The sequence below is a fragment of the Uloborus diversus genome, chromosome 1 (genome assembly GCF_026930045.1).
Source record: "Uloborus diversus isolate 005 chromosome 1, Udiv.v.3.1, whole genome shotgun sequence".
Classification (NCBI taxonomy): Eukaryota; Metazoa; Arthropoda; class Arachnida; order Araneae; family Uloboridae; genus Uloborus; species Uloborus diversus.
Window position 1 is genome coordinate 202,141,989 of NC_072731.1, and position 19,060 is coordinate 202,161,048.

Below are 19,060 nucleotides of genomic sequence, written 5' to 3' on the forward strand. Positions count from 1 at the left end.
TCAAAATATATATTTTTTCAAAAATTGATGCATTGACTTTTATACGCATCATAGTAAGTTGCTAAAAAAAAAAAAAAAAAGGCCAAAGCCGACAATTTTTTGTTAGTAACATTTTTTCATAATCAAATTTAAAAAACGGTAACGGAAGGACATTTTTGCAACATGATTTTCACGCTATCATGTTCTTCCCAAAAGTTCTACTAAATTATAAAAGGGAAAATTCTATAAAAATTAGAGCACATACAGGAGTGTTCAGTCATTACAATTCCACCTCTAGGTTTAAAAAATAATTAGTTAAGGCATATAAATTATGTATTTGTTAAGGGTAACGGAAGGACAGTAACGGAAGGACAAGAAGTCCAAAACAATTAAACTTGGAAAATTTCGACTAACAAACATTTATTCAGCTAATACAGCAGTTACTATTTAAATCGGTGCTCACTCGTTAAATGTTGGAATTTTCCTCTCAACTGTTGCTACAGATACTGGGAGAGTGACTAGTATTATGAGTAGAATATTTGAAATTGACGTCAAAAATTAATTTTAGGCAATATTTGGTAATGTTACAAGAAAGGCAGGGGTGCCCATCCCCCCAAGCTCAATGGCGCAAATTCCCTCCCCCCCCCAACAATTGTCTCGCTTTTAAATAAGGTTAAAGGTAACACTTTTTCGAGTTTCTAACCCCCAAGCAAATTAACGAGGGGAGGGGGGAGTAACGCTAATAACCGAAATATTGTTGGATGGTTGATACGTCTCACCTCCCAAAACTTATAATATGGCTCTTGAGTACAAAAGTATATACACTGCTTGACATTGAAAATGCAACACCAAGGAGTGTTCAGAAATTTATGCAAATTTTAGAGTAGACGTACATCTCTGAGTTATGTAAATGATGTGAAATGCGCAGCTTTCCGACGCACGTGAAGTAAGATATAAGGGAAGGAACTCGCAGAATAGGCAATATTCGTGTCCTTATTTCTGACTGGAGAATTATCGAAGAAATTTTGTTTTTGTCTTGGAGGATACATACGTGTAGAGAATGCCAGGCCGCCATCAACGAAAGCACTTCCAGCAGATAGACGATTTTCGGACTGAGAAGGGGAGGTTGATCCGTACGTCAAATCGCAGCTGATACCCACATGGATGCGACGATGCGAGCACGGTGCATCGGCTGTGCCGAAGATTGGAACAACGAAATGTGGCAAGATTGAGGGGTGCAGGGGCAGCCAGAGTGACGTCAGAACGCGTGGATCGACGCATCCACCGATAAGCTGTAGCAAACCCACAAGTAACTTGTTCCTCGATTCTGCAGCAGGTGCAAGATACTCTGAATGTTCCCGTGTCAACCAGAACCATTTCCCGTCGTTTGGTCACACGTAATCTGCAATCACGGCGTCCGCTAAGAAGACTGCCATTGACCCCACAACATAGACAGCAACATTTAGTATGGTGCCGGACTAGAGCGACGTGGATGACTGAATAGCAAAATGCCGTGTTCTCAGATGAATCCCGCTTCTCTTTATCCAGTGATGGTAGCCGCATACGTGTGTGGCGTCGACGTGGAGAGAACTCTAATCTGGCAGTAACTGTGGAACGTCCCATCACACGACAACGTGGCATAATGGTTTGGGTCGCAATTGAGTACAATTCCATATCACCTTTTGTTCGTATTCAGGGCACTATGACGGCCCAACGATACTTGGATAATGTGCTGCGGCCGGTGGCAATCACTTACCTTCATGGGCTACCTAATGCAATTTTTCAGGAGGATAACGCCCGACTACACAGTGCTCGCATCTGCCAACATGCTCTCCAAGGCACACAGATGCTTCCCTGGCCACCATACTCTCCTGACCTGTCACCAATCGAACATGTGTGGAGTGTGATTGGACGCCGGTTGCAAACTCTGTCCCTGCCTCGTTCAGAAGACGAACTGTGCTAAATGGTTGAAAGGGAATGGAGAGCCATCCCTCTGGACACCATCCGCACCCTTATTTACTCCATGCCTAGACGTGTTTCTTCGTGTATCGCTGTCCACGGTGGTCCTACATCATACTGAGCCGACGCCGTTCTCGCTCTGTATTCTGCCTATCATTTTGAAACTAAGATCATTTATTATTCCTTGCTGTGTCTGTCTTTTTTCCAAATTTCATCACTTCCTGACCATTTCTTGGTGTTGCATTTTCAATGTCAAGCAGTATATATATATATATATATATATATATATATATATATATATATATATATATATATATATATATATATATATATATATATATATATATATATATTCAAACGTATGAAAAACTACAGAGGGTGCATTCTCCTTTCTGGTTTTGGATGGAGTCATTACTGGATGTAAGCAAGATGAACCTCGTCGAAAGTATAACATTCAGTCAGATAGGGAGGTACGGGGGGAAGTTTTTGAAATTGTAGTTATAAAACACTGTTTTAGACATTAATTGGGAAGGTTCGGTGGCTTCGATTGGAACGATTCGGTGGTCCCTCCATGGTATTTTTTTCGAAATTGAAATCTCAAAAAAGCAATTGTTGATACTCTTCTGTTATGCAAGGGAGAGTGGGCGGGTTCGGGGACGCTCCTCCGAAACGTTTTTAAGAAAGTAGTTCTAAAACGCAGTTTTAAACTAACTGGTGGTAATGGTAGGCAGAGAAGAGATTCGGGAGGTCTCCCTCGGAAAATTTTCGAGATTGAAGTCTTAAAATTGCGATTTCAGGCTATCTATGGTTAGGGGACAGATAGTTTTCGGAAATTGAAGCTCTAAAATCGCAATTGTTGAAGACCTTCGTGACGTTAGTTCGGAAGCACTCCCCAGAATTTTTTTTCGAGATTAAAACCCTGAAAACCAAATTTGAGACGATCTTTAATTGTTTTGATAAGAGTAGCGGAAGAGAAAAGGGCGTTCCACTTAAATGTTCGAACCTGTTGCTTTAGAAACACAATTTTGATATATCTTTGGTAATATTAGTGGAAGGAGAAGTTCGGTAACATTCCCCCAGCAATTTTTCGAAATTGAACTACAGATTGAATTACAGACAATTACAGATTGTCTTTGATTGTGTTAAGAAGAGGGAAGGTTCAGGGGCTCTCCCCTTAAATTTTTCGAAAGTGCAGTTCAGGAAACTCAGCTTTAGATGACTCTTAATGACAAAGAGGGTGTTTTTCGGGCGTTACAGTGAAGGAGCTCTCTTGGAAGTTTACCGAAATTGAAGTCTCATATCCAAAAAAGTTGAGTCACACACAAGTTCACTGTGACAGATATTTTTCGGAAATCCTCAAAATTGATTCAGCTGTTCAGCACACATCGAAATTCAGGACTCGAAAATTTTCACGAATCTAATACTTCCTTCTATATAAGCACCTCAGATATTGAAAAAAAAAAAAAAAAAAAAATGATTTAAGAAAAATAATTAAAATACCTTTCGATCAAACTGTTCTTCTTCCAACAGTGGAACGAAACATCATTGAAAGTTTTATAAAAATCATCTAATGATAAATTGAAAGAACAGTCAATTTAAAAATGGTGGAAAAACGAGAGTAAAGTGAAATGAAAAATTCTACATAAACTTAAGCTAATTTATGAAGAAAGTATATTAACTTTCAAGTGATGAGCTAAAAAATATGTTATTCAAAAACTTCAAAATTAGTTTTTAACGATTGTTTTGGTGCAAATAAATCCATGAAAGGCTGGAGCATGGTGATTAAAATTCCTACAAACATTAAATAAATAATAGGAAGAAAAACACAATTGAAAAACTCTTTATCTTAGCCATTTTTGACCTCCCTCTCATCAGTTTCACTGTTACGCGTATTCCTCATACAGAACTGTGCTACTTTCAGAAAATCTACATAAATAAAATAAAGAATATAAATGTGCATATATGTATGCATGCTATCCATAGAAATCCAGTTTATGTCGGATCTCGACCAAATTTGACAGGGAGATACTTGGGCACCCGAGAAGGAACGTAGAGGGGTTTTCAGGCGGCAAAAAGAAGTACCGAAGTGTCCGAATTTTAGTTTTAGGACCTTAAAATGGCATTAAAAGGCTCTTTCTACCCGAAATAATTATCCGATCGGTTCGATTTTAGTCTCATTCGAAAGTCAGCAAAAATACCCCTTAAGTAGATTTACTTCCCTTGGATTTCAAAACCATCAAAAAGGCGGCAAAATCAACGGGAGAAAAGTTGTACGCATTTTTAAGTAAAGGAACATAATATCAAATCGGAAATTTATCGTATCGCCCAGTTTTAATTATCGTCAATAAAATCATTGAGAAGAAAGATCTGTTGCCATTTTTTTTCTCGACTGTAAACAAATAAAAAACAAATAAAATTCTTGCTTTGGTTTTCAGGCTTTTCCTGTAATCGAGGGATTCAAAATTTTTCCTTTCTGGTTATTTTTAAGTACTTTTATTATATTTGGCCTGATTGTTCACGGGAAAATTCTGAGGTCCGCTTTTGCTTATATCTCAGCAACAAGACCACTTAGAGACTTCAGGATTTCACTAAATGATTTGCTAAATCTTAAGGTACAACTTAACGCTGAAAAATTAAAATTCTAAAAAAAAAAAAATATTATTTCGGTTAGGATGGAAAACTGCAAATTTCATGTCATTTCCCCAATAAATGTTTAAATATAAAACCCATTGTTACAAATTTTGTTGCCTTGCAGCAGTAATGTTAATAGTAATCGTAATGAAAATTTTGAATCAAAGCTTCTCTAGCAAGCTTGAAATGTATTCCCTATTATTGCTCTTATCTAGGCCAATAATCGATAACGAGGCTAAGTAAAGAGACATATTAGGATCTTTACCACGAGTAACTTGTATGTTTTGAAACATAAATTAGTTTGGGAAACCTTTAATATATTTAAATGGTTTTAATTAAATTAGCAAACAAATAAATCCTAGAGAGAAACAAGGATTAATTTTTAGTGCCTACTGCTTAAAGTTTTAGACACGCATAATTAGGTTTTTTCCTTTTTAGTACTGAGCATTTTTATGAAAAAATAAAGTGAAGTTTCGTGATGGCAATATTATTCTACTTCTGAAATACAATTGCACTAAAAAGAATAACAGATTTTTTTTTTTTTTTTGTTTTTAAATGCTAAGCACTTTTCATAATGCACTCTAAAGGACCATGGGCGGATTTATGGGGGGGGGGGGGGGTCAGAGGGGGGCAACGCCCCCCCAGTTTTGGGAGGACTTTATGTAGTTACAACACATGTTCCAAAATTTAAAAAAAAAACATTATTTTTTTGATTTTGAATAGTTCAGAAGAGCATGGATTACTATTTACCATTTATGGAGGGGCAAAGGGGGCAATGGCCCCCAGTTTTGGGAGGAGTTTATATAGTAACAACTTATCTTCCAAAATCTTATAACAAAAAAAGATCATGGTTTTTTCTTTTTTGAATAGTTCAATGAAAATGAAGAGAATAGCGAATGTCCTTTTCTGAAGGGAGAAAAGAAAAAACCGAACATTTAATACAAATAGTACAGCTGTCACTGGGGAACTGAAAATTGATCTAAATTCACTATTTTGGACTGAAAACCATTTGGGCAAGTATATGAATGAAAATATAGGCTAAACGAGCTATGAATTCAGCTGCAACACTTATAATAATTAACGTTTGGGACCCTCCCTCCCCACTCCCCAATTTGCGCTAACAGAACGATCTACTCGTTACGATTTGTTTTCTCTCTTTTCAGAATGTTTATTTTCAATTTGTGTGATTTCAAAAACTAGATGTTTTGGGTTGTTACAGACGAAAGATTTTGAAGAACCTTCTGGATTCACACGTTCAAATGAAATTGGCTGATTTGAAATGTATGCTATTGCAAGAGAAGTACATAGCTAAAAGGATTTTGTACAGCAAAATACTATCAAATGTAACAGTTAACACCATACTCAACGAATGTATGTAACAATGAAACAAAAAAACTGGAAAAATTGTCCAACCATTGAACAAACAGAACGTAAAATCACTGTAAACAATGTGTTATTTTTTTAGGGGAAAAAATAGGAATCTCAATCCCTAGCAGTTCAAAACTAAATTTCTGATTTTCCAGAATCATACATTGTAAGGGAAACGTCTGAATAAAAGAAAAAGTGAGGGAGATATATTTCCGGCATGAAAGTTTTGCACAATTCTTGTAAGATCGTATTATTACCCGATAAAATGTTTTTATAACTGTGTTTTCCTTATTTTTTAAAGGAAAAAATTTGTATATATGAGACTAATAGTTAGAACTGTACTTCGTGCGCTTGGAAAATTTTCGGCTTGTCTTTTTTTTATGAGAAAGGAAAGTAAATACTATCTCAGACTGAATAAATTTCAGTTATCTGAACGTTCTGATTAATTGAATCTTTTTACTTAGAGGGAAAGTACCATTTTCCTTACTTTCTAAATACTGTTTAAAAATTAAGGTAAGTCATAATCATCTAAGTCTAAATGAAACAGTTAATTAGCATTATTGAAATCTGAGTAATTCAGTCATCAAAAATTGTGGAAAAATTTGCTGAAATTTGATAAAAACCGATAAAAACCTTACACAGATTAGTAAAATCATAAAATCCTTTAACTGTAAATACTGACGAATAATCGTTAAAATTTCATAAAATTAAACAAAAATCTGCAGGTAAGAGGGAATTACATGCAGGGTCGGATTTGCCTATAAGATAAACAAGCTGTAGCTTAGGGCCCCTGCTTTGAAGTGGGCCCCTAACTCCCAAATTTGTTCCCCTGATTCGTTCCTTAAAAAAATGGAATGTGCTTGAAAAACTAATTTCTTTTTCAAGTACTTGAAAACCTTGAATATTTGGAAACGTGTGGCTACAAACCTTAAATTTTAAAATTTCTAACAAACTGTAAGAGGATTAATGCCAAAATGTGTCAAATTCAGCTCCTTGCTACATTCTGCATCAAAAATGTAAAAATCATGGTTCTTGCGTTTGTAACATATTACTTGAAATAAATTTTTGTGACTCACATGCTTGCTATTTATTTAATCCCGAATGCAGAATTTTAGAAATTCTTTTGTATTGATTGTTTTTATCTTACTTTTACTGCATATTGTTAATCTGCTAAGCCCGGGGGAAAAAAATGATGCACTACCCCTATTCCTTTTCGTTTTCTGCACTACTTATAATTAAAAAAAAAGTTGTAATGAGAAATTAAAGTTTATTTTTTCTTTTAAACTTAAAATAACCGTTTCTTACAAAGTTTGAACAATACTGCACAATTGTACATAATCTAGTACTCAATTTCAGAAACTGGAAAGTGCAAATTTTGATAGGTTCTAAAAACCCTGAAAAGAATTGGTGCAGTATAGCCTACCAGGGCTCTTGAGCCAAAAACCCAATCTAACAAACCAAACCTTGAAAATAATTAGACAAGTCTTTGAAACTCCTAAGCAAAGTATGCTTCAATTTTATTTCTTATCAAGTGTAAAAATTAAGAATTGTTCAAATGGGTAGTATGTTACTCTCTTGATACCTATTCTCTAAATCTGTGCACCATTCCTTTTAAAGTATTAACTTGCATCACAAAGCACTTTTAAAGCATAAAACTTAAAAAAAAATAAAATATTTGCCTATTATTTCCAATTAACCCTTATAAGACTTCAAAATGCAGAATTTTATATCCATTTTATATAATTTCCTGCGGGGGAGTACCCCCAGAAACACAAAATTGGAGATATTCTATATCCCACTTCAAAGAGAGCCCTGCGTCACTCTCTTAATACCAACCCCCTCTCTTTTAAGGTCAATTTAAAAAGGACAGCATGATTACACACAGTAATGAAAACGACACATAAAAAGGTGAAGAATGGCCTTATGCATCGCAGAAAATAGATAAAAACATGGGAGAATGGGGGAGAGGGCAATTATTAATGTTGCTCCAAAAAAAAAAAAAAAAGTCCTGCCCCCCCAGAAACTCAGTCCTAAATCCGCCTATGTAAAGGACAAAATAACTTTCCTGGGTCAGATAAGACCATTTAAGTATTCCTGTAGTTTTCAAAAATTCCAAGAAAATGACACAATAAACGAAGAAAAGTGCGGTTCTAGTCATTTCAAACTAAATTTTCCCAATAAGAAAAATATGCATGTTTCAACACTCAAAGTTATGATTGAAAGCCAGATAATGATAAGAAATGATCTTCATGGCATGCCCCGCACTTTTCTTCGTTTATAGTGTCATTTTCTTGAAATTTTTGAAAACGACAGGATTACTTAAATTGTCTTTTCTGACCCAGTAAAGTTATTTTGTCCTTTTGAGTGCATTATGAAAGAGCTTAACATTTTTTTAAAAAATTCTGTTATTCAGCCATCTGTCGGGAAATTTTACATATATTTTTTTTTTTTGTTCAAGTCTGATTGTTAAACACACATCACTAGACATAACTTTTTTTTCGAGGTAGATCTTGCAAAGCCGGGCGACACACCTAGTTTATAATAAATTAAAAAGAAATCAAACCGTCTGATCCTGAATCGCAACGGACACTGACTCCATTCCGTCTTTGAGGATCCCTTTATTGAAAAAGAGACACGGCTAATAAATTTTGAAATGAGTACGTCAAAAAGGTATTATTTATACTCGTATTTCCTGTTGAATAAGTATAAATATTTTTTCCTTCAAAAAGATCAAACATTTTATGTTCTAAAAAAAAAAAAAACTTTTGAACCCCCCCCCCATTTTGATGGCGCAATTTGCGCCATAATCCCCCCCCCCCCCTGTAAGAAAGGGGTGCTCACGGAAAGTTTGCCAAAATTAAAGTCACTTTTGAACTATCTTTGGTGATATTAGGGGATCAATAGCTTGTTCCGAATTTCGAGGTGTTGAAATCTTCAAGGCACAACTTCAGATTATTTTATAGGCTGCAAGTATTTGCATTATTTTATGTGGCAAATTAAATTATTCCTATAGTTGCTTGCCCTGATGGGTAGTAATGCGCAGACTAGTATACGAAAGTAAAAACAAATTTATTTTTAATTTTGAAAAAGCGTCGCACAGATGAGTATTTGAGCAAAAAGCAGGCCAAAAGTCGAAATGTCAACTTTACAGATTGGTGTCGGCCTTAAGTCTGAAAACAGGTAAATAAACATGTCATTATGTGGAAGTGCGTTATGTGAAAATTATATTAGAAGAAAAATTTATTATGGATGGGCTTGGGGAAGGTTTGTACTCTATTATTCATCAATTTTTACTTTTAAAGGCAGTTAGTATTTTTTAATGCAATTTTTGAAGCCTCACAAAAATGTCATTCATTTTTTTGAAATGTTTTATGTAAATGAATGTCTTTAAACACTGTGTCCTTTGTTACTTTAGAATGTCTACTTTGATAATCTGAAGCAAAAGTTTGCCCGAAAAAATAAAGCTATAAATAGAGCACATAATTATTTTCATAATTTTGAGCTTTTTCGATTACTTTTAGGTTCTAATATGGTTTCAGTCATGAGTACGACTCAAAAGCAACTGCACAATATTATAAAAGATATTACATAAAGGCTATTTGATGCAAAGTTCAAGCAAATAGAAATGAAACTATAACTGAAATTATGTATTTCTCTTATAAGAAAAAAAAAACGAAATTTAAAAATATCAATCCGTTTTATTTCTGGGTCTGACTTTTAAGTCAGTAGCATAAAATTGTCTTTCTATAGTATAATTTATAGTACCCGGTAATTATTTTCAATTCATGCACCTTACTGAAACCTGTGAACCCAAAAATAACCGAAAAAAGAAAAATTTATGAAATCAATAGTCTGCCCCATTTACAGCTTTATAATTTTTCTGTGCAAACTTTTGCTGCAGATTCTCAAAATAGACAGTATTATATAAAAACTTAAAAGTAGGAGCACAATATTTAAAACATTCACTTACGAAAAAAAAAAAAAAGAAGAGGGGGATGTGTTTTTGTGAGACTTGAAGAAAGGCATTAAAATAAATAATGAAAATACATACAAACATATAAATTGAAGAATAATAGAGTACAAACCTTGCTCGAACCCTTCCATAATAAATGTTTATTCTTATATCCCTTTTAACGTGAAAAATAAGAAGCAATTTGCAAATTTGTGTTTTTTTAACGTTGTTTTTCTTACTTTAATGAAGGTTTGTTGAAAAACTTGAATGTCCCAAACAAGGACAACCGAATCATGAAAGTGTTAAGTTCCGACTGCTGGTAAATTTTTATGGTTAGTTTCAATGAAAAATGAACAATTTCACACACTGCCATGTTTATCCCTCTTTTTTGAGACTCAGGACCGACAGTAACCAGTAAAGTTGAAAATTTCGATTTTTGGCCAGCTTTTTGACTCAAATACCCGTCTGTGCGTCGTTTTTATCGCTTTTTAAAGTAATAAATTTGAAAAATGTGAAAGAATTTAAAAAAAAGAATTAAACATGCAAGTCTCATGGAACCCCTGAGAGAGCTTTATGGAACCCTAGGGTTCCGCGGAATACAATTTAAGAAACGCTGATCTAAGATATCATCTACAACTGAAGAAATATCTCAGGAATTCTATTAAGCAGCTCTTCAACATTGGGACCTGATTCTATCACGATAAGCCTATCGACGTTCTTTTTCCACTAGCATCTGGATGTAGCTTTGTATTCCAGTGCATACTACAAAATATAAATTTAAATTCATGATATTTTACCTCTCGATGATTTTCTCTTGCTCTCTTAAGGGATGCACGATTGATCACAAGGTCATTTGGATTTAAATTTACTGCATTTACATAGGCTATTATAAATGAATAGTATCTTTATCCCCAATATAGCATTTATCTAACAGTGATGAAAGGCAAGCAGATATCAAAAGTTGTCATGCTTTTTTGCGTTGTGGTAGACCAGATGTAGAAAAAAGGTTTAACAAGTTGGGATAGATACTCATTTTGGTTTCTAAATCTTGTAAATCGGAAGAAGAATTTAATGATAATAAAAGACTATGTACTGAAAAAAAAAAAAAAAATAATTTGAAGTACAAATTTTTAAGTTATTCCGATCTGTAATATTTCTTAAAATTTATATTTTAGATATGGAAAATAGTGTTATTTTTATGTTAAAGTAAGCGAGGATTTTCCGAAACATAATTTAAAAATGAAAAATAACATAAACATTTAAGTATTTTCAAAGGTAAAGAACAGCGAACTAAAATATACCCATGTACCCTCTGTAACATGTAAAATTTTACAGAAAGTGAGAGAATGATCGATCTGGAAGTAGCAGCATCTTTGAGGTTCAAAATTACTTTAAATATAAAAAAGAATATTTTTACATAAAAAATGAGAAAATCCGCAATTAGTTCTCTGAAACTCAAAAAAGGGGGCCCTAGGGCCACGGTTTAATATTCATGGATTGACTTAAAATTTTGCAAGGATCATTTATTTGTATAATGGAACAAATTGAGGGGGCGTCATGTAAAATATCTACAACTTCAAAAATAAAGACCACCCTAATATATATTGTTACGAATTCTATAAATAGTAATTATTTTTATGATTAATTTGTTGTAATCTGGCTAAATTTGGCGTTTATTCCATTATTTTTCATCCAAAATTATCTTAATAACATAACCTGTAAATAGTTTCTGGTAATGTACATACAACCCCCTAACATTCGACTGAAGTATACGGTCCCTCCATTTCTGAATGATAAGATTCGTGAATGAATAAAAAGAAAATACTATGAGAAATTGGAGGAAAGTTTTAGAATTTTGTCGAACTTTCGAAAGCAGTATAAAAGCCTCGTCTGAGCCGTTGCTGTGTTTATTGTGAGACATTTACGCTGTGTTTTTGCGTATTTGGATGTAAATACGTGTGCCATCGTTGAGTTTACGGTACTAATTGATATTTGCTTAATTGCTGATAATTGATTTAGTTGTTGTAACTACATTTCCTGTACATAGCTGTAAATAAATCTCCTTTGTTTTTCTCAAGAACTGTGTCGTCATTCAAAGAAAGTTTGAAGTTGCTACGAATGTGTAACAATTGGCGCCCAACGTGGGACTTCTTCAGGACTTTCTTGAAATAATCTGTGCGACCTTGGATATTTCGTCTTGAAGGCGACCAAGACTCTGATATTTTAAGGTGATTACTCGCGCAATGGATAATTAATTAAAACAACTTCTTGACGCAATCAACTCGTGAAGAGTGATATGGCGGCTAATCAAGAACAATTTAAATATAATATGGTGGCTAATCAAGACCAATTAAAAAGTGATTTAACTGCAAGTTTTACGGTAAATCAAGACCAATTAAAAAAGTGAATTGAAGGCAAATCAAGTCCAATTAAAGTGATTTGGCTGCAAATCAAGGGCAATTAAAAAATGAATTAGCGACTACCCAAGAACAGTTAAATAGTGATTTAACTACTAGAATTACTTCAAATCAAGATGAAATGAAAAGTGACCTAACGTCGATGAAAACCATGATGGAGAATCAACTAACCGCCATGGGAGATAAAGTCGATGCTCTGGAAGAAAAATTTGATACTGTGGAAGAGCGCAAAATGTAAAGGAATTGTCCCACAGTTTTTTTCTTTGACACCACTGGAAAGAGCGGCTTATTTTACTTCAGATCTAACTCGACCTACGATCGAAAAGCTAAGCTTCTATCTCCAAAGGATAAAAAGTTACAACCCCTTTTGATCAAGTTTGAAAAACCTCATCTCCATTCAAATTGTTGATGATTATTAGGCGTTGCCTATACCTATTTTCGATTTGTTTGTTTCTTCATTCTTATTGAAATTTTAAAGTTTTGATTTTAACGGAAAATCTTTGGCTCAACTCAATTCAAGCCCCGAGCAAAATATATTACTAGAGCCCACAAATATGAAAGCGACTTTTTAAACATACAAAACTGCAGTTTTGCAATGCTCAGGACCCCCTTAGCCCTTACGGCTCTGCAAGCTGGAGAGAGTTATTTTGAAACCCGGGGGAAAGGGGTGCTTTTTGTTCCGAAGGAAACTCATAATGTGTTTTTAATCTGTTTCTTTCTGTTGTTGTTGTTTTTAATCTCCCTTTGGTCTGACGGAGTCAGACCAAATCGATGAAGCCGTTGACCCTTATGAAATCTGACACTAGCAGTGGACTGTCGAATATGTCGTTCCAGTCCAATCCCACGCAGCTCAAGAAATGCTGTGGTGATGCCTGGTCTTGTTGGCATTTAGAGCAGATGGGGAACCTCTTGGTGCTTCCAGAGAAAGTGAGACTTTTCAGATGTCCACTGGCGAGGCGAGACAGAAGGGTGTTAGTCTGCCTGTCACAGGGAAGGGCAAGAGATTGTCCTGGTCTTTTGCCTTTGTACCAATTGTGAGATGGAGGTATTAACCATTTTTCTTTATTATTGGCTTTTTGCTTGGAGAACAGTTCTAGATAGGTGAGCTCCGAGGTGAAAGGTGTTGGATGGGCAAGACTCTCTTTGGCAAGAGTATCGGCCAGCTCGTTACCGTAGATATCGACATGGGAAAGGATCCATTGAAAGTGGACCTTATGCTGAAGGGCTATGAGCTTTACTTTACGTAGGATTGATAGGCTAGTTTTGTCTTCTATGAGGGACCAGTTTCTGAGGTGTTGAATTGAACTTTTACTGTCAGAAAGTATCCAAAGATCACCGAAGTTGTTTTCGCACATAATTTTCTCCAGTCCTATGTGAATGGCAATTAATTCGCTGTTTCTTTCTAAAACTAACGATTTAATCAAAAAAGATTGCGAAGCAAACTTCGGGGACAAGTAAGCGTCAGTGGGCAGAGGATGAAACTCCCTAGTTATTAAAAAAATAAATAAAATACAAACCCTATATAAAGCCACAAAGCAACAGCGTCAGCCACCTCATCTTCTTACTTTTCATAGCAACAAATGCAACACTTGGATTAGAATTAGGGACATTACAATTTCAAGCCAAATGAATAATTCCACGTCAACTGACCTAATTTTTCAAATCGTCCCCACTCGACCATCTCCGATTTGGATATAATTTTATAGAGGCGTAGAGATGCCTTTGAAACTAACCTATGCAAATTGTCAGCTTCCTAGATCCAAATCCTGAGGATCTATAGTTATATGTTAGAATCAGAAAAGTATTTTGTTCAGGAAGCAAACTGATACATTAGACAGAACAAGATAATTTTTTTTTATCATATTTCATTTGCAAAGTATATTTTTAAATGATTAATAAAAAACTATTTCTAACTTATAACAGTTGCATAATCCCTATAAGTCGGTTGTCACGGCATTTACCATTCTTTATTTATTGTAGAATGAGATTTTCTCCCTAACAACAAATAGTATATCAGGCTCATTTTCTCCCTCTTGTCTGAAAGAACACCATCGGAAAGAAAATTTATTTTTATAGGAAAAAATTTGTTCTTTCTCATGGTACCAACGAAAAGAAGATGCAAGGTGACAAACTTGAGCTACAGGGCATTAAAAACAGGCTATTCTTTATGTGAACTATTTTAATAGCCACTTTGGATGCCGATATCTTTTAGAAAATCAATATTTACGCTCTGCAAGTATAACCCATTAAAAACATGCATATCGACAATAGAATTACAAAGTTTGAGCATTTGAATTATTTTTGTTCAGAATTTATGACATTCTAAAAGCCAGAAAAAAAGTTTCTCTGCTGAGTTTTGTCAAGACTTTGCAAATTTGCTACATAAAAGTTAATACACTTAAATTCACAAAAATACTAGAATGTATTGATAACCAAAAGTACTTTAAGCTCATAAAGTTTCAGGCTTCCAGTGTTATAAAATGTCCCGTAATCTGAGATGGTACATGGTAATTCATTACGACAGATATAATTTCAATCTCATTTTTTTTATCCCTTATTCGAAAGAACACCATCGAAAAAAAAACTTATTTTGAAAGGAAAAAATGTGTTCTTTCTAATGGTATAAACGAAAAGAAGATGCGAGGTGACAAATCTGAGCTATAGCGCTTTGAAAATAGGCTATTTTTCACTTGAACGGTTTTGATAGCCACTTTGAATCAGAATATCTTTTTGAAAATAGATATTTAAGCTCTGTAACTGTAACCCATTAAAAACAAGCATTTTTACAATGGAATCACGCAGTACGAGCTTTTGAATTATTTTTGTTCAGATTTTATGACAACCTAAATTCCAGGAAAAAATTTTCCCATCGCACTTTTTCACAAGTTCATGCGCATGCTACACAAAATCTAACGAGCTCAAATTCACAAAAATACTTGAATATACTAACGGTCAAACATACTTTAAGTGCCTAAAATTTCAGGCTTCCAGTATAATAAAATTTCCTGTAAACTTGGCACAAAAAGCTAATCCGCCATCTTGGATCACATTTTTCATAGATCCTAGATCCTCAGGATTTGCATCTAGGAGGCTGAAAATTTGCATAGATTAGTTTCAAAGGCATCTCTACTCCTCTATAAAATTTCATCCAAATCGGAGATGGTCGAGTGGGGTCCCCTAGGTCACTTGACATGGAATGACTCAAATGCATTACCATAAGGCACCATTACCAGTTTCGCAAACAAATCGCCATACATTTACGTATATACATAAGTCATGATTTCACCACAAGTAACTAAACTTTTCAATGCGCATAGTAATTATTATTAAAAATGTAACTGCACTATTATCAATAAGTTAAGCAACTTATTTTGAATACAATGGAGAAACAACTCCATTGTCAAGAAAAGTTGTCTTTACAATCTCTGTGCTTTATTTAAATTACTTCTTCATTTCAGGGCTGTCAGAAAGTCTGCCGGCCAAATTGGTTTAAACTGCTTTAAAAAAAGCCCGGTTTTTAAAGTAAGATATTTTCTTAGTATTTTTTTTGTTATTTAATCAAAATGTAAATGATGTTCAAATATTTAATGCAACTACTACTGTATTAATTTCATGAAAAATAATACAATTTTGATAGTTGTTAAACAACACTGCACAGTACAAAAATTAAAAAACAAAATGATTGCTCTATATTAAGAAGTTAGTCTTCAATACAGTTTAAATGATTATAAATAAATTTTAGCCAAAGTATTCACAAGATCACATGACCTTGCTGCTGTTGTACTAGTCATTTGGTTCAGACAATGCACTTTTACCTTTTTCTTTAAATCACCAAAATTATTTCTCAATTTTTTCCAAAAGGGAAAAACATTTATAGAAAAAAATTAAAGTTTCTACTATAATAGATAAGAAAACCAACAAGAACATATTATTGGTGAATTAATTTGAATTCAGCTGGAATGATCCTTATATATTATTTCTGTAGCCTGTTTTTGGTTTCTACGCCAGATTTTCCTCAATTCTTGATCGATTTCTTTGATTTACACCTTATTTTAAAACTTATGGTGCTGGCTACTGACGAAAAATAGACCCACGGTCTAAAAATTGTTTTTTTGAGCCGAAAAACCTGTTTTAAAGAATTAGAATGAGACTTTCGGTTAAACTTATAACTTTAACTTGCACTATGACCGACCGAGCTGAATAGCTTGATCGGCAGAGCGTTCTCTTCGTAACCAGGAGAATGCGTGTTCGGGCCCACGTCCGGACAATCTGCATCAAAAAATTAGAGAAATATCGTGCATTACATGAATACTTAATAAGTGAATAACAAATATCAGGGAATAGAATAAATGAGTAGGAAACGCACTTTGGTGTTATGAAAAATTGATGTGGTTTTGTGCTAAAGTACTTCTGAATTGTACGTTTTTTCTTTTTTTTTTTTTTTTTTTTTTAAGCTTTAGCTCTGGTAAGAAAATTAAAGCATAATGTAAGTGAAAATACAAGTAACAGGTTTAAGATTTCAGACTACAATAGAATTGTTTTTTGTTTAGAAAAAAATAATAAATCGTATATTGAAATATACATTCTTCTAATGAGTTTTTGACTCTTTGTACAAATAAAAAAATTACTACCCCAACTTGATGGGTAAAATACATATTTTTTTCTTTTTTTGCAAAAAAAAAAAAAAAAGCTTATCACATTTTTACTACATTCGAAAAGCTACTCTTAAAAAAGAGCATAGTTCAATTTATTTTGTATTTTAACCGTGCTGTTAAATGATGAACACGTGCTGCCATCTAAGTCATAACGGTTCAAGCAGCCTGCGGTAACAAATTGTAAAAATTTTCAAAAACAAAAACATTTCTCTTCAATGTCTTACCTTATACATTATTCCCCTCTCATTTTAAAATTTATCAGGCTGGCTAACGACGAAAAATAGACTTACGGTCGAAAAATCAAGTTTTCGAAAACGCCCCTTGCTGTTTCAAACCTTGATGCAGCCTGTAGTTCTTATGCATTTTTTTAAAGCAAAGTTCTAATGCAGTTTTCCAATTTTTTACGTCGCTTTCGGCAAAAAAAGAAAAAAAAAAAGGGCTGTGTGTGTGTTTATATTTTAATAAAGCTTAAAAGCACTGGACTTAGTTGTTCGGTTAAATTGATAAGTTTTTTCGGTAGAGCGTTCGGCTATAAACTATCTGAACTTCGGGCAAGCTTGGGCTGTCCGACATAATATCAAATTTATATTAGTATTACGCATTACATGTACTCTTAACATACACACGTAATAAAATAAATGCAGTGGAATGCTACTTGGTGTTTCGATTCCTTTATGCAGGCTACAGTTATCATTCGGATAAGTTGACTGTTAATCGAAGAGTGTTTTTCCTTTTTTTAAGCTTTGACTACATCCAGACCACTCAGCATAATGTAAGCATAAAAAAGTATTAGATTTACCTCAAGGGAATCCTTTTTGTACAGAAAAACATTTTCTTTGTACGCTGAAATGTAGAGTTTTCTAATAGCAGTGTTCGACCTTTTATACAAATGGAAAAAATTCTACGCCAAATTAAAACTCCGAACTTCGCCCAAAAAATACATTTTGTCTACGTTCGAAAAATTACACTTTAAAAAACGGACTCAGTTCAACTGGTTTTGGTTTTGAATTTTAAGTGTTCGATTAAAAGAGAAACATGTGTGGGCATTTAAGCCGTAACTGTTAAAGCAACCTTCTATGTGAAATAGTTCAATATTCAAAGATAAAAACACTTATTTTCAATCTAATTTATTACTTCTCTAGAATGTTTATTTCTATCGCTACGTGAGATATTCGTCATTCTTTAATCAAATTCCACGCTTTACGAATAATTTTAAATCGTATCATGCTGGTTAATGAGAAAATATAGAAGTATGATCTTATTATTATTTTTTTTTTTTTTGGCAAAAAGCTTTTTTGCTGTTTCTTACTACGCATTCCTTCAATGAATAGCTTTCGAAAAGGAAGGCGCAATTGCTAGGTTTGTTGGGGTGTCGAACTGTTAATCAGAATTGCACCAATTCAAATCCGTGCCAATAAATATCTCTTTATGTTACTTTTTTTCCTGTCAGATACTCACATGGGCAGGACTGTCTTTGCCACAACCTGTTTTTTTCACATGCACAATTATTGCTTTTTCACGAGCCACTCAGCCACTTTTAATGATATTTATGTTTGCATTGAAAATATGTACGACCAAAGGGTGAGCGATGATCAAATTATCACAACGTTGTATTTAACGAGGTTTTGTTACTGATGTCTTTGAATTACATGCCTTCTCTTCTGCGCTTACTTTTTTTCGGTTCTTCTTCACAATGTTCTTTCTTTGAAATTTTTAAAAAGCGAAATGCCTTATGAAACGATTCGAAGCTAAGTGCGGAGTTCCGCACGGGTCGACTAGTATAGATTTAGTTGTTAATGCGCACATAACAAAATAGTTGCCTTTATGCAAAAAAAAAAAAAAAAAGAAACAGAAATTAATTTGAATTTTGACATCTTAAATTCAAATTATTTTTTTCGCAATCACGAGTGTGTTTATGTAGGTGTGTGTGTGTTTGTGTGTGGGGGGTATGTCTGTTTGTGTGTAGGGGTATGTGTGTAGGCATGTGTGTTTGTGTGTAGGGGTATGTGTGTGTAGGCATGTGTGTTTGTGTCTGTGTGCTGGCATAAGTGTGTGGGTAGTTGTGTGTATGAATGTGTGTGTGTGTGGGGGGTATGTGT